Here is a 16,849-nt window from a genome sequence, read left to right as displayed (position 1 = left end):
GGGACCCCCACCCTGAAGGGGGTGTGACCAGCCTGCAAACAGCCATAAGCCCCTCACCCAGGCTGGCCAGACACCCCAGCGGGACCCCCACCCTGATCCAGGACACCCTTCAGGGCAAACCAGCCGGCCCCCACCCGTGAACCAGGCCTCCATCCTATATAATAAAAGGGTAATATGCAAATTGACCCTAACAGCAGAACAACTGGGAAAGACTGGTCACTATGACACACACTGACCACCAGGGGGCAGATGCTCAATGCAGGAGCTGCCCCCTGGTGGTCAGTGTGCTTCCACAGGGGGAGCTCTGCTCAGCCACAAGCCAGGCTGATGGCTGCCAGCACAGCGGTGGTGGTGGGAGCCTCTCCTGCCTCCTCAGCAGTGTTAAGGATGTCTGATTGCAGCTTAGGCCTACTCCCCGCTGGCAAATGGACATCCCCCGAGGGCTGCCGGGCTGCCAGAGGGGTGTCTGACTGCCAGCTTGGGCCCGATCCCCCAGGGAGCGGGCCTAAGCCAGCAGGTTGACATCCTCTGAGGGGTCCCAGACTGCAAGAGGGCATAGGCCAGGCTGAGGGACCCCACGAGTGCACACATTTTTGTGCACCGGGCCTCTAGTGTTAAATAATAAAGAACTTAAATTTAAAATAAATTACATATGAGAACATACAATGTGGTTGGGGGATGGGACTCAGACATTTTAATTCTAGGAACCTATATATTTATGAAGAAGAGCAAAAATGGAACATAGAGCAAATATTCAGATTGGGGAATCCTATAAAATAAAAGCTTAATATGTAAATTGTTCCCTCGGGTGGTCATTTGACTGGGAGTTCAGCCATTTGCTATGACGTGCGCTATGACCAGGAAGCGATGTGACCATGGCGGGCGTTGATGACGCAGTGCTGGCAGTGGCAGCAGTGGCGGTGCTACTGGTTCCGACGAGAGCAGGACCACAGCTGGATGGTGCAGCAGGTGAGCAGGTGGTGCCAGGCCAAGGCAGGTGCGAGCAAGGGCCCGATCGCCCTGCCAATCACCCTGCAGATGGCGACCAGTGGTGGTGGTGGGATGTGGGGCCACTGCCTGGCTACCAGGCACTGAGGGAGCTGGGTAGGGGACCCAGCTCCAATCAATCACCCCACAGGCGGGATGGTGGAGCAGGTGAGGGGGCAGCGCCAGGCCAAGGTGGGGTGCCAGGTGGGGCTGCAGGGCTGCGAGGCTGTGGGTGTGAGCTGGGGCCCTATCCCTGCAGGCCACCCCGAAGGACCCCATCCATGCACGAATTAGTGCACCGGTCCTCTAGTAGGTACATAAAATAGCATTATGTTACCATAGAATATTATCTCCAACCAGCTTGCAAGAATTATGTGCATCTCTTCTCAACTCTGCATTCAGTGACATCATCTTGAAATACAATGGGAGTATTTATTCCATATAAATGTAAAAATGATACAAATAAGGGCTCTTTACCACTCCCCAGGAGATCCCATTGTTAACTACCAGCACAATACGGATTACACCTGGACTAGGCCTTTGAAATTATATTTTAATTTTCTTATTTTATTAAGCAGTATACAATAACCTGTCCAAATTTGTACAGTGAATTAGTGGCAGAATTAGTGCCATAATCTTGTTTTCCAGATCCATAGGCATTTAAATTTTAACATTTTGCCAGTAAAATTATCTGTTGTCTATTTTTAATCCCCAACTAAAATGATAGTCTTGACCTACATACTAAGTCCTAGATTAATCTTCCGGTGAAATGATGCCTGTCTGATACATTCTGTCAAAATTTACTGTCAAGTACTAGTAAACATGAACTAATCACAATTGTTGATTTATACTTGGAAACCTTGCTTTAGATTGGTCATGGCACAAAGTATCCATATTACTTGGTGTGTCTCCTATAGGTATCCAGGGAAATGCCTTATGAGAAGTCCAGCATTTCACACTTGTAAGCATTCAAACAGTAATTTACAATTCAATTTTCAGAATACCTTTCTAATTGAAATACATGAAATCCTATCGTGGGGATCCTGTCAGAGTATGCTGGATGCTCAAGGCAAATGGGAGTGTGGAGGCCCTGTTCAGAGTATGCTGAATGTTCAAGGCTACTCTGAGTGTAGGGATCTTTATAAAAGTGTTCAAGGTTGAGATACTATATGCAGGTGCAAGAAGCAAGGACACAGTAATCTGACTGTGTACACTGTGCAAGCATGCCCTTCTATAACCCAAAATAGTGAGGTCACTATTTGGAAAGGAGCCGCGTTTGTCTAAGTTAGTATTAAAGTATGTTACTGACCAGCAGTCTGCTGCTGTGGGCTTGGAGGCAGCTGCTTAGTGAGGCTGTAGCTCTAAGAATGGCTCCTGTATAGCTCCTATGTTGGAGGCTACAGCTACTTTGTAGGAAAGATGTATTGTTACCTAGCTGGTGTACGGCTACTGTTTGGGACTTTATTTTGAAGAACTGCTTTGTCTAACAGCTCCTGTCATAGCAATGGCCACTTGGGTTACAATAAAGACTCTCTTATATACCCACAACTTCTCGTGGCTTCTCTATCGAATACCCAGCATCCCAGGTGGTCCAGCTCCTGGCAGAGGGACTTGGACCCGACACCTATTTTCTTGGAATCTCTGCAATTGAAGTTCCCAATATACTGACATACTAAAAATGACACTCAAGAATTCCCGTCCTTCATTTTATCCCTCCATCGATCTATTCGTCCATCCATCTATCCCACCAAAATTTGTTGAGGGCCTATGTTGTACTTGCCCCAGAGCATGTGTGATACCTGCCAGAGCTCCAGGGAGTACACCCTGTCCCCACTGATGTTTTCTAATGATTTCTTATAGTCTTTATACCCCATCCTTAAGGGAGCTGCAGTTCTTCCTGAGCACTGCCAGTTCTTGCTTGGGAAAAAATCACTTTTCCTTCTTATCACCATTGTGATCCCCTGCAATTTCTCTAGATGCTACCAGGGACTTTTTCTTTCTTTCTTTCTTTCTTCTTTTCAATTCTTCTGTTATTCTTGGTCACATTCAAGTCAACATGGAAATTTGGGTTTTGAGCTCCACTGCAAAGTTTCATAATTTGAAGATTTACCTTCTATCAGGTTTCACCATTTTAAAAACTTACGTACATATAATAATTAATTTTGTTAAATTTTTATTGTTAAAAATAATTTCCTCAAGCCATCCTCACCCAGTTCTGATCCAATAGACCTAACATTGGGCAAGGATCATGCATTTTGTAAATTCAAGCTCTCCAGGTGATTCTGATATAGGTGATCAGAGGCTCACTTCTCTGGAAACTCTGCTTTGTGGGGACTCCCCAGTGATGGTTCTAAACACAGATCAGGGGGAGCTCACAAACGCTGAGAAGTCTGAGTCACCAGCAGGTGAACCAGGTGTTCATACTGCTTTTAGCTCACTTTAGACCAAGTTTCAGTCTAGAAAGGATTAAATGCATGCAAAGTGGATGTTCAGCAGTTTGGTCTGTAATGTGGAATTTCAGATAGGCATTGTTTTTCAATTCCTAATATATTTAAATTAGAAATCAAGAAAGAATGTCTTGAGAAAAAGTCTCTATAATGTTCAAAATAACTTCTAAGATGTTCCTAGTTGTCTTTCATGTTGATTTTAATGTTTATTTACATATATTGTCTTTATTTAAATTATGTTCTATAATTCTAATTAATATTTAGATTTTATATTAAAATCATGTGATGATAGATATATCCTCATTTTCAATTAATATCTCTAAAAACAATAATAGTTTTTATGCATATTTTTAGTTACAATTTAAATAATATAAGTAGATTTTTAAAAACCCTGAGCAATTTAGTATACTTCTGAAACCAGAAGAGTCAGTGCTTGTGCTGCCCATCACTATCAGAACCAACAAGCAGAGATAACGGTTAAATCTTTATGGGCATTTTATTCAGAAGGCAGGTGATCTGAGAAGATGGTGAGTTATGTACCCTAAAGACTGTCTTACATCTCACTTCAAGCCAACCATTTTTATAAGGAGAAGAAATGTGTAGGTAAAGGGTTTGGAATTCAGGGAAAAAGTAGGTAAGGGGTTTGGAATTCAGAGGAAAAGGTTAATCAGATAAAAGCTGCAGTCCAGTGATTTTCCAACCATCCCTTCATCTGCTGACCAGTGGTTCTTTATGTACGTCCTGGCTGGTGGAGGTTCTGTCCCTGGAGCACAATAGCTCAGATACCATTTTGGTCACTTGCAGTCCTCCTGGGGCACAAGGGTCGAATTGTGTGCGTGTCTCCTGAAGTCATGCCAGGTCCAGTCATACACTCCAGTCCCTGGAACGAAAGCTTTGCACATGCATTAATTGCCAAGCCTATAAACTGTATATCTAAAGCTAAAATTTTTTAACTTCTTGAGTTCCCTATCACTTTCACTGTATTTAACTTTGTGATATCAAAATTCTTTTTCACTCTGACCATTGTAAGTGCTGGATATCTTGAAGCTCTAAGATGGCATTAATGATAACAGTGATACCAATAAGTATTTAATGTTACATGAAAACACCTGACCTATTTGGTAAATATATGTACAAAAAGAAATTATAAAAATAAGCTATGGATACTAATCAGCTATCCAAAAAGTATCAAACACTTGGCAAAGTTAAATATTCTGTCTAATTATCTATTTGAAAAAAGAAAATATCTTTTTGTTAATGAAGAATCTATAAATTCAAATATGGGAACATATGGAATCCACAAAATGAATAATCTCGTAGGTTTAGCTTCCCTCTTATTTATATAGCCACTTTACCTATTTAACTTCTATGTTTATCCTTCAGGTTTCAGTTTAGATAGTATTTCCTCTATTCCATTGCCTTCCTACCTGTCTCAGAACACTTTTCATACTCAATTGTAACTGCCTCTTTTTTTATCAGCACTCCATTAGACTGGAAGTATACCTTGTTTACTACTGTACCTCTGTGCCTGGTTAATTGTTGCTCTATAAATAATTATTGGACAACAATTAGGACCTTTCAGCATTTCTGACAGATAGTAGGCTTCCTAAAGATAGGTATCCCATTTCCAGTACCGAACACCTCATCAGAGGTACTCCATAAATATTCAGGAAGAATGAAAAACTATAAGGGAAGTCAAGTATAGCATCCCCCAGGGGGTGCTAAAGCTCCAAGTCTTATTTAGTTATGAATTCAGCCAGAGTAAAATTGCTATGGACTGTTTCAGTTTACTTCACCAAATATTTATTGAGTGCTGTGGGTTTCCTTAGAATTGCAAAGATAAACCAAGACTCAGTTCTTGCTCTTGGGACATTTGAGAGCTGTTGGGCAACTACTGCAGTTGACAAATTACATCAAGATTATCCACTAAAGGTGAAACACTTCACCTTTTAGACAATAGTAATTTAAAAGATGCTGCAGTGCCCAAGGCTATGCCAACTACAACCATAGACCACCCTGGATCATTTTTAACCATGCCTTGAGATTCCCACCTTTTCAGGAATTCTATTGAAGGTTGGGACAATCCCTCCCACTCTGCCCCTCAAAATATCTAGGGTTGATGAAAAATCAAAAGCTCACTAGAAGCAATTTTCTATTTCTCCCTAAAATCAATTTGAGGATTGGCCATAACTAATTAGCATAGAAACCCCTTCCCTCTTGGTCCTTTAAGACAAGTTATATTTTATCTGATGGTCAGTAGAATTCATTTGAATTAATGGTCACATGCATTTGGCCATATGCCCAGATATTTGGTCACTACCAGTTGCCAATGACCTCTTCCTGGCCATGACTTCTAATTGCAATAATTGCAATGACTATAATACTGTAATATGAACAGGGATCAGAGGACAGCTGGGTGAAGTTTTCAATAGTGCAATTGAATTTTTGTTTTTCCTGACAATAATCAAACAGTTTCAACTGTGTCTAATTAGGGAGTATTGTTTTTGAGTGACCAAAGCTTGTGTATTACCAAAAACCACATGTCACCTTTACTCTAAACTGAGTCAGAAACTCTAATTCTTCTGGGCAAGAAACTAGTTTGTACTTATTTTAATTGCTAGAAACTTTACAACAGAGTTATTGGGTTTTTTTAATGTTAAATTGAGAATTAGATGGGCAGAGTAGTAATTCTTAATAGAAATTGCTTTGTCTCACTGAAAATTTATGTTCTAATATTAACTTTTGCAAAGGTATATTCTGTGAGCAAGATTTAAGTTCTGTTTTTTTTAAGGAATCCTACTAGAGGGTAGAAATGGCTGTGGGAGATACCCAATTTTTATCCACCTCTTAGGCACTATATGCAAACTAACATATAACCTAGAGAGTTAAAGTGATAAAGGATTAGGAAAAAGGAAGAGGCTAATGCACAACATTACCTTGTATGAGAAACAGGATATTTTGCCTTTCTTATCATGTGAAGAACCAATACAAGTGTTTCTAAATAATGGCTGGTTCAACAAAGAATAACGACAGCCATACTTTTGTGTTATGCTAGCTCACCACACATTTAAAATTGACATACAGCCCCAACCGGTTTGGCTCAGTGGATAGAGTGTTGGCCTGCAGACTAAAGGGCCCAGGTTCAATTCTGGTCAAGGGCATGTACCTTGGTTGCAGGCACATCCCCAGTAGGGGGCGTGCAGGAGGCAGCTGATGGATGTTTCTCTCTCATCGATGTTTCTAACTCTCTATCCCTTTCCTTTCCTCTCTGTGAAAAATCAATAAAATATATTTTTTTAAAAAGTAAAATAAAATTGACATACACTTGAGCACTACAAAATTATATCTTTGTTTTAGACATTTATTTAGTAGGTTAAATCATCAGTATGGTGGATTTTAATTAATTTAATATTTTAATCTTTCATCAGTTTTCATTTAAGAGGTTTTCACAGCATATACAGGATTTGTATAAATTTGTGCAGTAAATTTATTCTTTTAACAGTTTTATTCTTTCATCAGAAATTCATTTAAATGGATTCCACTATATATCACTTCCACTTCCAGTGCAGCTTTAGGTCAGGCTGTAATTGATGCAAAAGCAATGAGGTATTAAAAGAGATAGGAAATATCTGAAATTGGAAAGAGTTCAAGAAGTGGGCCATTGTAAGGGCATTACACTCCTTAGATAAGGTGGGGAGGGGAGACTATATAGCATTTTGATCTGAAGCCTTGTATGCGTTATAATTTCAATTTTCAACGAAGTTGAAAAGATCTATTTTATCTATAATCATGTATCTAAAACAAAATTAACTGCTTCAGTGCCTTAAAATAGTCCCCATGTGGCCACGGGAATGTGCACACTTGTCTTTACCATCCATTTTGAATTAATGGCACAGCTTCTTTCTGTAAATATTCTATCTCCTCCCTCCTCCCTGCTGACATTCATTAAATGACATCCAAGAGATAAACATTAATATAATAAATACAGTAGCTATGGAAATAACCCACGGAAGAGGGGCATTCTATCATGTTTTCATATAGAGGTAGATGAAAATCACAGGTAGTGCATTACAGTTGGTGACAGAAAACTGCAGCATGAGAGATGCCCCTTGTGAAGAGCAGAGGTGCTGGTGCTTGCCTTGTGTGCATCGGAAAAGTAATGGGTGACCTTGAGAAGTCCTCTTTGCTCTCTAGATCACTGCAAAGAAAGTGACTGTTTTTATGGTCTATACTATAGAAAGATATTGATGTCTTTGGTGAGTGAAAGAAGCTAGAGAAATGATAGGTGAAAATCATTATTTGTCTTTGGGAAGACAATGCCTTAGAAAGAAATGTTTTCCCCCCCCCCCCCGCCCCAACACACAATAGTAATTTTGTGAGATAATGGATGTATTACTATCCCTATTGTGGTAATCGTTTCACTCTATATCCATGTATCCAATCATCATGTTATCCAACTTAAATTACATGATATATATCAATTATAGCTTAATAAATCTAGAAGAAAAAGAAGGAAGGAAGGAAATGAAGGTAGAAAGAGAATAAAAGGAAAAAAGAGGGAGGGATTTACCTTGTTATGTTGTCATTGTATTTAATATTAGAGACCCAGTGCATGGATATGTGCACCGGTGGGGTCCCTCGGCCTGGCCTGAACCCTCTTGCAATCTGGGACACCTTGCAGGATGTCGGACTGCCAGTTTTGGCCCAATCCTTGCATGCCAGACTGAGGGACCCCACCAGTGCATGAATCCATGCACCAGGCCTCTAGTATGCAAATAAGATGTTTGGTTAATCTCTTCCCACCCTCCCCCCTTCCCTCTGGGATTAATCAGTCTTTTCCATGTTTCCATGCCTGTGAGCTGAGCATCTGCCCCCTGGTGGTCATTGGGCATCATAGCTACAGGTCGAACAGTTGAATGGTCAAACGGTCAGATGGTTGCTTAGGCTTTTACATATATAGATATGCTTTTATGATATTGACAACTTCTTGTAGTTTTCCCCTGGTTTATTGGCACTGTGAAGTACATTTTTGTCAAGTTGAATTGAATAGAATTGAAATGAGTTGAAAGAAGAAATTCAAAAATCCTCACAAAGTTGACTCAAGCCCATCATTCTTATCCCCCTGTAAGGTCATAATATAATCTGGTGTTAGAAATATGAAATCAGTTTACTGCTCATTCTGTTCCTAGAGCATGCCTCTTTACTGCATCTGGCTTGGGAGAGAATGTGGTTGAGAGATAAAAGTTTGCCCTCAGACTAAATATTTAAATTAGTATTTATAATGAGAATGATGCTTCGCCATGAAAGATTGCATGAGGGTTGTAGGAGTATCATATTTTATTTCCATTCTAATGTCATACTTAACTCTCTTGTAGCTCCTCTTATCAAATTATGGAGGGCCTAGTTCAGTGTCATCTATAAATCTGTGGCAATTTTTATGAGAGTTAACAAGTGAGTTAGGTTCAGGATAGAGCTTAGTGGTTCTAGATCCCACAGGTCATCCTAAAATTGATTGAAGTGTAGAAAGTCTAGTATATTTCCCTTCACATAAAAAAAAACAACACTTTATTTTTCTACAGTGGCCTATGAGAGGAAGAGGGAAAGCAAGGGACAAGAATTTGTTTTTCTCCAGGCTTCCAGCATTTCAGTGGACTGTGGCTGTCAAGTCTGGTCCACAGTATTTTAGGTCCATTTGGATGAGGCTCCTGTTTCTCCAAAGGGTTGTGTGTACCAGGCAGTTTCTAATAGTAAATGTTAAAGTATCTTACTCAAGGCTAATTTTATTGGGATCTAAGTTAGCAACCTAGCTGTGAAGTGACAACTAGGAAGGTGAAATTCACAATGTGGACAATTCTATAACCTTTCAAATAATAATTGCCTGATTTTTTTTTCAGGTATATATTGATGGAGACTGACAGATGTTGAAAGAAGAACCACAAACCACACCAGAGAACTGAGAATAAAAATCATCTTTCCACTTGACCCTCTTCTATTGCTATTTTTGTGATACATGAAAACTTTCTTTCCAATGTAAAATACGAAGCTGGGCCCGCAGTTACTTAACTGATGCTGCATATGTGTTTTCTTTAGCTTTGGCTGCTCTTCCCACCAGCAGCCTCACACCAGCTATTTCATATCAGTGTGCTGGTTTAGAAGGTCTTCTAGTTACTACTCTTTTTTATATATTAGTAAGATCTTGACTTAATACTTGAGTAATCTGGTTCATGAAAATGTAAGAAAGGCTACATACCTGTAGTCATCAATCAATTTCACAAAGACTGAGCCCCACCATGTAATAGAGTATTGGAACAACATGAGTGTTTTAATAAAGGTACAAAGAGTTCCCTCCAATCTTTTAAAAAATTCTTATTGGCATAGTATACCATATCTCATTCTTTTACTTTCTTTTTTTATTAAATTGATTTGGGTGACATTGGTTACTAAGATTATATAAGTTTCAAGTGTACCTTTCTATGATATATTCCCCCACCACATGAAGTCATATCATTTTCTGTCACCATATATTTGGCTCCTTTTGCCTTTTACTGTTCCCCACCCCTTTCCTTCAGTAATCATCATATTATTGTCAGTATCTATAAATTTCAGTTTTATATCCTACATATGAATGAAATCATATGGTTCTTAGCTTTCTTCGATGGACTTATTTTGCTTTCAACCTATCTATGTTGTTTTGAAGTGAATTTCTTATAAATAGCATATAATTGGGCCTTTTTAATATCCATTTTGCCAACTTTGTCTCCTAATTGGTATATTTAGATCATTTATATTGAAGGTTAATTATTTACATAATAGGTTTCAAGTCTGTCATATTGTTTTTCTGTTTATTCCTTCTCTTTCTCATATCCCTGTTTCTCTTTTCTTATCTTCCTGTGAGTTGCCTTTCTGTGAGTTAATTTTTAGGGTACTATTTTGATTTATTTTTAGTTTTTTAGTATATTTTATATAGTGGTTGTTCTAGATATTATAATATACATATATAACTTATCATAATGTAATAGACTTGACATTTTACTAATTCCAGTGAAGTGTAGAAATATATCTTTTTCCATGCTTTTATTTTCAACCTATTTGTGTCTTTGAACCAAAAGACAGTAGATAGTTGGATCTTTTTTATCCACTGTCAATCTGTCTTTTGATTACAGTGCTTAATCCATCTACATTTAATGTAATTATCAATAAAGTAGAATTTTTTTAAATATATTTTATTGATATTTTACAGAGAGGAAGGGAGAGGGATAGAGAGTTAGAAACATCAATGAGAGAGAAACATTGATCAGCTGCCTCTTGCACACCCCTTACTGGGGATGCACCTGCAACCAAGGTACATGCCCTTGACTGGAATCGAACCTGGGACCCTTCAGTCTGCAGGCCGATGCTCTATCCACTGAGCCAAACCGGTTAGGGCAATAAGGTAGAATTTATTTCTTAAGTTTTGATATTGGTTTTCTGTCTTATATAATTTTTGTTCCTCTATTCTCCATTATGCTTTATGTGTTAAATAGATATTTTATTTTCTATTGTATATGTTAACTGCCTTGTCATTTATTTCATTATTTTTTTAAAGTTTCTTAGTTGTTGTCCCAGAAATAAAATGAAAACTTAATTTATAACAATCTATTTCAGATTAATGCCATATTAATTTTAAAAAACTTTGCTTCTATATAGTTCTATTCCCTCCCCTCCCTTTGTGCTATTACTATAATACAACTTACATCTTTATATATTGCTAGAGGCCCGGTGCACGGATTCCTGCACATTGAAAAGAAATTAATTAGAAGGTCGCTGGCAGAACAGGACTGGGTGAGACGGGCCGGACATGTTCTGGAGACAACATCCCATGGTCCCTCCCTGGTTGGCCTCACCTGGGGCAGCACCAGGGCTCGAAGGGCATCTGCGGAGTGAGTGGTGTCCCTCCAGCAGGTGGGTTCCCTCAGCCTGGCCTGCAGGGATCGGGCCAAAACCAGCAGTCTGACATCTCCCAAGGTGTCCCAAAGTGTGAGAGGGCACTCTGCAAAGTTGCTGTCCTGCTTTGAGCGTCTGCCCCCTGGTGATCAGTGCATGTCATAGCTACCCGCTGGTTGGCTGGTCGGCTGATTGGCCGGTCGCTTAGGCTTTTATATATATATAGATAAGCCCATCAACACAGTTTTATATTATTGCTTTATGCAGTTGGCTTTTAAATTAGGTAGAAGAAAATAATTATTCAGTTAAAATAATTAAACACATTTTTATATTTACCTACACAGTTGTCTTAATCAGTTCTTTATTTTGTTATGTGAATTAAATACTGTCTAGTGTCCATTAATTTCAGCCTTAAGGACTCCCTTTAGTGTTTTTTTGTAGCAGTAGTGATAAATTATCTCAATTTTTATTTATCTGGGAATGTCTTAATGTTTTCCTTATTGTTGAAAGGTAGTTTTGTTGGATATGTAATTTTTGGTTGAGAGTCCTTTTTTTTTGCAATTTGAACGTGTCATCCCACTGATTTCTGGCCTCAGTGGTTTCTGATAAGAAGTCAGCTACCTGTTAATTTTAATGAGAATCTCTTATGTATGATGAATTATTTTTCTCTTGTTACTTTCAAGTATCTTTTTCTTTCAACAATTTGATTGTGGTATATCTAACATTGCCAATGATACTTGCATTGCTTTTATTGACCTTATTATGGAAGTAAAGTCTGTTATCAAAAGGATCTCAGAGCATTTCATACATTCCCTAAGGATAACCTTGAAGTTCCTCAGGCCTAAGTACATATGTACATCTGAATGTTCCCTCAATGACATCTAAATAATACCTGTCTGATATGACTACACCTGATACCCCAGGATTATGACCAATCCCTTTGATTTTTCACCTACCATCTGAGTTACTTTTCTCATAGGTTAAGGATTGCTTTTATCTTCTTTTTTAGAGTCTCAATAAAATATTCTCCATAGTGTTCTGTATCATTCCTCTAAGAAGTATCCATTATCCTCATGTGAATAAAACTAGTGGTGTCATACACAGCGTTATGGATGTAGGCTTGAGAACTTTCTCTCATTTGACTGACCATGGTTTTTCAAGTTCTTCCTTACTGGGTGAAGATGATACCTTCAAGAATTAAAGGAGCTATTGAGATTACTATGCTCAATAGATAGGATATAATTACTTTGGAAAGACAAGAAAATATGCCACAAAAGATACATGAATTGAGGCCATATATTTTTGGTCTTTATTTACTGGATTCCTTTCCTTTCTTCTTTTACCAATGGCAAAATTTAGTGAGGTCATGTTTTGGTGAACTATCTTTCAAAATACCTGAGCTAAGTGATAATACAACCTTAAAATTAACTCTTTCCTTTGGAAAGAGTTTGTGTAAGATAGCATAAGACTTTGAGTATAACTAATTCTCACAAATGAAAAAATGAACAGATTTTGATAAATTTTATACTAAGCCCCAACCTTAGGCAATGGTTTACAGGGCATATACTTCCTTTTCACTTTGGTTAGGGAGACTTGATATGTTCAGATGACTAGTATTCCCAGTCTTTCAAGAAATTGCTAGTTCAAGGGAGAGAAAAAAACAACCAGGAATATGTTATGGTATCTCTCTCTTACATTTGACTCCTTTGTGTTTTGTATAATTTTTTTAACTGTTAAAGTGGCTATTTTCAAAAATACTGATTGGCTAAATTATTTAATAACGTCATAAAAAGGTGAGAAGTACTAAGCAGAGGTTACCACACTAACACAAAAACATAAATCACAAATGATTGTATATTTCTTCATTAGATTCAGTATTATCCTATCAATAGAGTTATTGAGGGAGCAGTTTAATAATGCTGGGCATCAATTGTTGTTCTCAGACTTGGAAGACTTGTATGCATGTTTTTACAGTCCCGCCACAGTAAATCATCTAATATTGCTAAATGAATCTCCTTACCTTTCTGTGGCTAATGAAATACTTTGTTGCCAAAACTATTATTTTTAAACAGAGCCTAGTTCATAAGCTTAGTACATAAACCAAGGATATTTTAGGTATCTTCATAACCAGCAAGAATGCTACCCATGATTGCAGCAGTTCACTACAAAAACAACAGATCTGCCATTTATAAAGCTGCTGTTTATTATGAGATTAAGGAAATATTTTAAAATATAGGCAAAATGGAGCACTTCTTACAATAAATTCTCATTTTTTATTAGGTTAATATTGTAGGTCATCACATCGATAAAGAGTGATAAAACTGAAGAGGACATTGAAAAAGCAAAGAAAATAAAAGGGATGAAAACAAATACTATGCGTAAAAATGAAAGGGATAGGACATATTTAGTTTAGAGATGAGAAACCCATGGGAAGTTTTGATCACTACTTTTTATTAAAGATTTATATGAGGAACACACCTAACAGTTATTTCTGTCCACGGAGTGCAGAATGAGAAAACAAATTTAACTCCTTATTTTTCATTATTATCATTATTATTTTACTTGCTGATTAACTACTTAGCTATATCTTAATGGGATTTATTTCCCATTACTTAAATCACTACCTGGCAGTAATTTTGACCTTAAGGGCTGTGCATTAATTTTTTCAGAGCCCAGGGGCACTATTTAGTACTCTTGAGTAATAGCACTATGAGTTAAATAGTACAGGGCAACCTGAAGCTGGCTCACTGATCATTTAGTTATAGATCAAAAAAATGACTTTAAGAGATCATCTGTCCCAGGCTCCTGAGGGGAATAATGCATCACACAAAATACAGGTTTTATTCACTTCCTGTAACTCTCCAGGGATGGACCTCTCCACCCTTTCTTATTAGTGGGAAAGAAACACACACACACATACACTAATAGACACATAAATTCATTACATACATTTACTGAACATGTGAAAGCAGTACGTTAGATGCTGATGGTCAGAGAATGAGTGTAGGGAGCTGAGTAAAAAAAAAATGCATGATTCTTTTAAAAAATGGATGCATGAGTAAATAGTGGATGCAGAAGAAATGACTTATGAAACTCATTAGTCTAATTGTTAGTTCTTTTCACATGACTCAAATTTATGTAAATCCTTTGAGAAACTTTAATTCATAATTAGTTATAGCAAATGGATCAAAGGGGCAGATTAAAGTTCAAATAGCAAAAATAACTATTGTTATCAGATCAGTAGAGAGCTTCAAGAAAACTGCTAGATCTTCCTTCTGAAGAGAGTTGAACCTCTATATTTCATTTTATAAATCATCAATATCTTTATTTTTTTTCAAATAAGATAAATGTGATATTAATTTATAATACATGAAAGAAATGAGTCCTGGTGAATTTTGATATATTGAGTCATAAATCAATTTTTTTAAAATTAAAATACTATTTTGACTCGTTTGCACTATAACTTGAAAATCACTATTCTGTACCAACATTATTTCTTCTATTTATGAATTAATGTGGGTGGTATCTATAATTCCAACTTTCTGTTTTGAGAATTACACCTCCAGACTGATATACCATCTCAATATGTCAAAGAACTAGTTCCCAGCTTACTTCACTCACTTTCTTTGTGACAGATAATGATTTTTATAATGAGGTGTAAGTCATAGAAAAAGGTAGTCTATAAAAGACTTTAGTAGAGATAAGAGCAGGTTTATAAGAGTTTATGTCAATGGTGCTATAAATTATAAAAGAACATTAGAATTAAGGTCATCATCAGAGGTTAAGGAGACTTTAGTTTATTTATTTATCTTGTATTTATACTGAGTATACAGTGACAGTGAAAATTAGCAGTGGTATATGTCATGTTTGGATCACATTTTCCTATGATGGCAGTCAAGTGGGCTGTCTAGCAGAGGCATGACATCCTTCTGTGACTTCTCACAAGGCAAGGAGAAAGAGATAGGGAATATCCTAACTTCCTACTCACACACTTTAGCATAACAATAGTGTGGACATTACTAAAAGGATCCTAGTCATGAAAAGGAAGGATTTAAAAATTGTGGCATATGCCGAAGCCAGTTTGGCTCAGTGGATAGAGCGTCGGCCTGCGGACTGAAGGGTCCCGGGTTCGATTCCGGTCAAGGGCATGTACCTGGGTTGCGGGCACATCCCCAGTGGGGGATGTGCAGGAGGCAGCTGATCGATGTTTCTCTCTCATCGATGTTTCTAACTCTCTATCTCTCTCCCTTCCTCTCTGTAAAAAATCAATAAAATATATTAAAAAAAATAATAAAAAAATAAAATTGTGGCATAAAAAGAGTACTGTTCTTTATTAAGGTAAAAAAAAAAAAGTTGCGTGTGTCCTAATTGATGGAGAAAAGTTTCATTTCAAGGTTTAAATGTAGTATTGGTAATTTTGGTAATCAACTTCCTGATTTATTATCTTTGTATATTTCCTATAATATCTCAGAAGGTATTTGGAAAGAAAATGAGCAAATAAGATGTATACCCAGTAAGAGTTCCTGTCTACCCCCTTCCCTGGCTCTAGTGAACTCTTATCAGTTAATACTGGTTTAGCATGTAAACAGGGTCAGTGTGGACCTGAACATTTAATTGACGAATCTGACAAGTTGCAGTATTTATTAAAAATAAATAATTATGACATGATCGTGGATACATAGTTGTATACTATACTAGAGGCCCGGTGCACGAAATTTGTGCACTGGGGATGGGGGGGTGTCCCTTAGCCCGGCCTGTGCCCTCTCTCAGTCCGGAACCCCTCCCTCCTTACTGCCCACCTGCTTGCTGCTTCCTACCGCTCAGCTTGCTGCTCCTTAGTGCTGCTGTGAAGGCTCCCGCCACCGCCGCTGCACTCGCCAGCTGTGAGCCCCGCTTCTGGCTGAGTGGCACTCCCTCTGTGGGAACACACTGACCACCAGGGGGCAGCTCCTGCGTTGAGCGTCTCCCCCTTGGTGGTCAGTTCTTAGCCACCAGTCATTCCACCACTCGGTCAATTTGCATATGAGAGTTTTATTATATAGGATAGGATATTGAATGTGAACTGTAAATGAAAAATAAAATTTAAAAAAGAACCAAATAAAATTTTAAATCTGAAAATTTTTAATCTAATCTAATAAAAGACAAACATGCAAATTGACCATACCTTCGCTATGCCTTAAGCCACACCTACCAGCCAATCAAAATGACTGTATGCAAATTAACCCAACCAAGATGGTGGCCGGCAGCCACGGAGGTGAAGCGAGCAGGAGGCTTGCTTGCTCCAGTGATGGAGGAAGCCAGCCTGCTGCCGGCTCTCAGCTCCACTCAAAAGCAACAAAGTTGCAATTATAGAAGGTAAATAAACCCCAGATACCTGCTTTCAGCCGGCCGTGGCCACAGAGCTGGAGCAAGCAGAAGCCGGCTCTCAGCTCCCCTGAAGACAACAAAGTTTCAATTATAGAAGGTAAATAAATCCCAGAATAAAAAAAAAA

This window comes from Myotis brandtii, unplaced genomic scaffold, assembly GCF_000412655.1.
Source record: "Myotis brandtii unplaced genomic scaffold, ASM41265v1 scaffold179, whole genome shotgun sequence".
In the NCBI taxonomy this organism is placed as follows: Eukaryota; Metazoa; Chordata; class Mammalia; order Chiroptera; family Vespertilionidae; genus Myotis; species Myotis brandtii.
The sequence above is the reverse complement of the archived record's forward strand: the minus strand, read 5'-3'. Positions refer to the sequence as shown.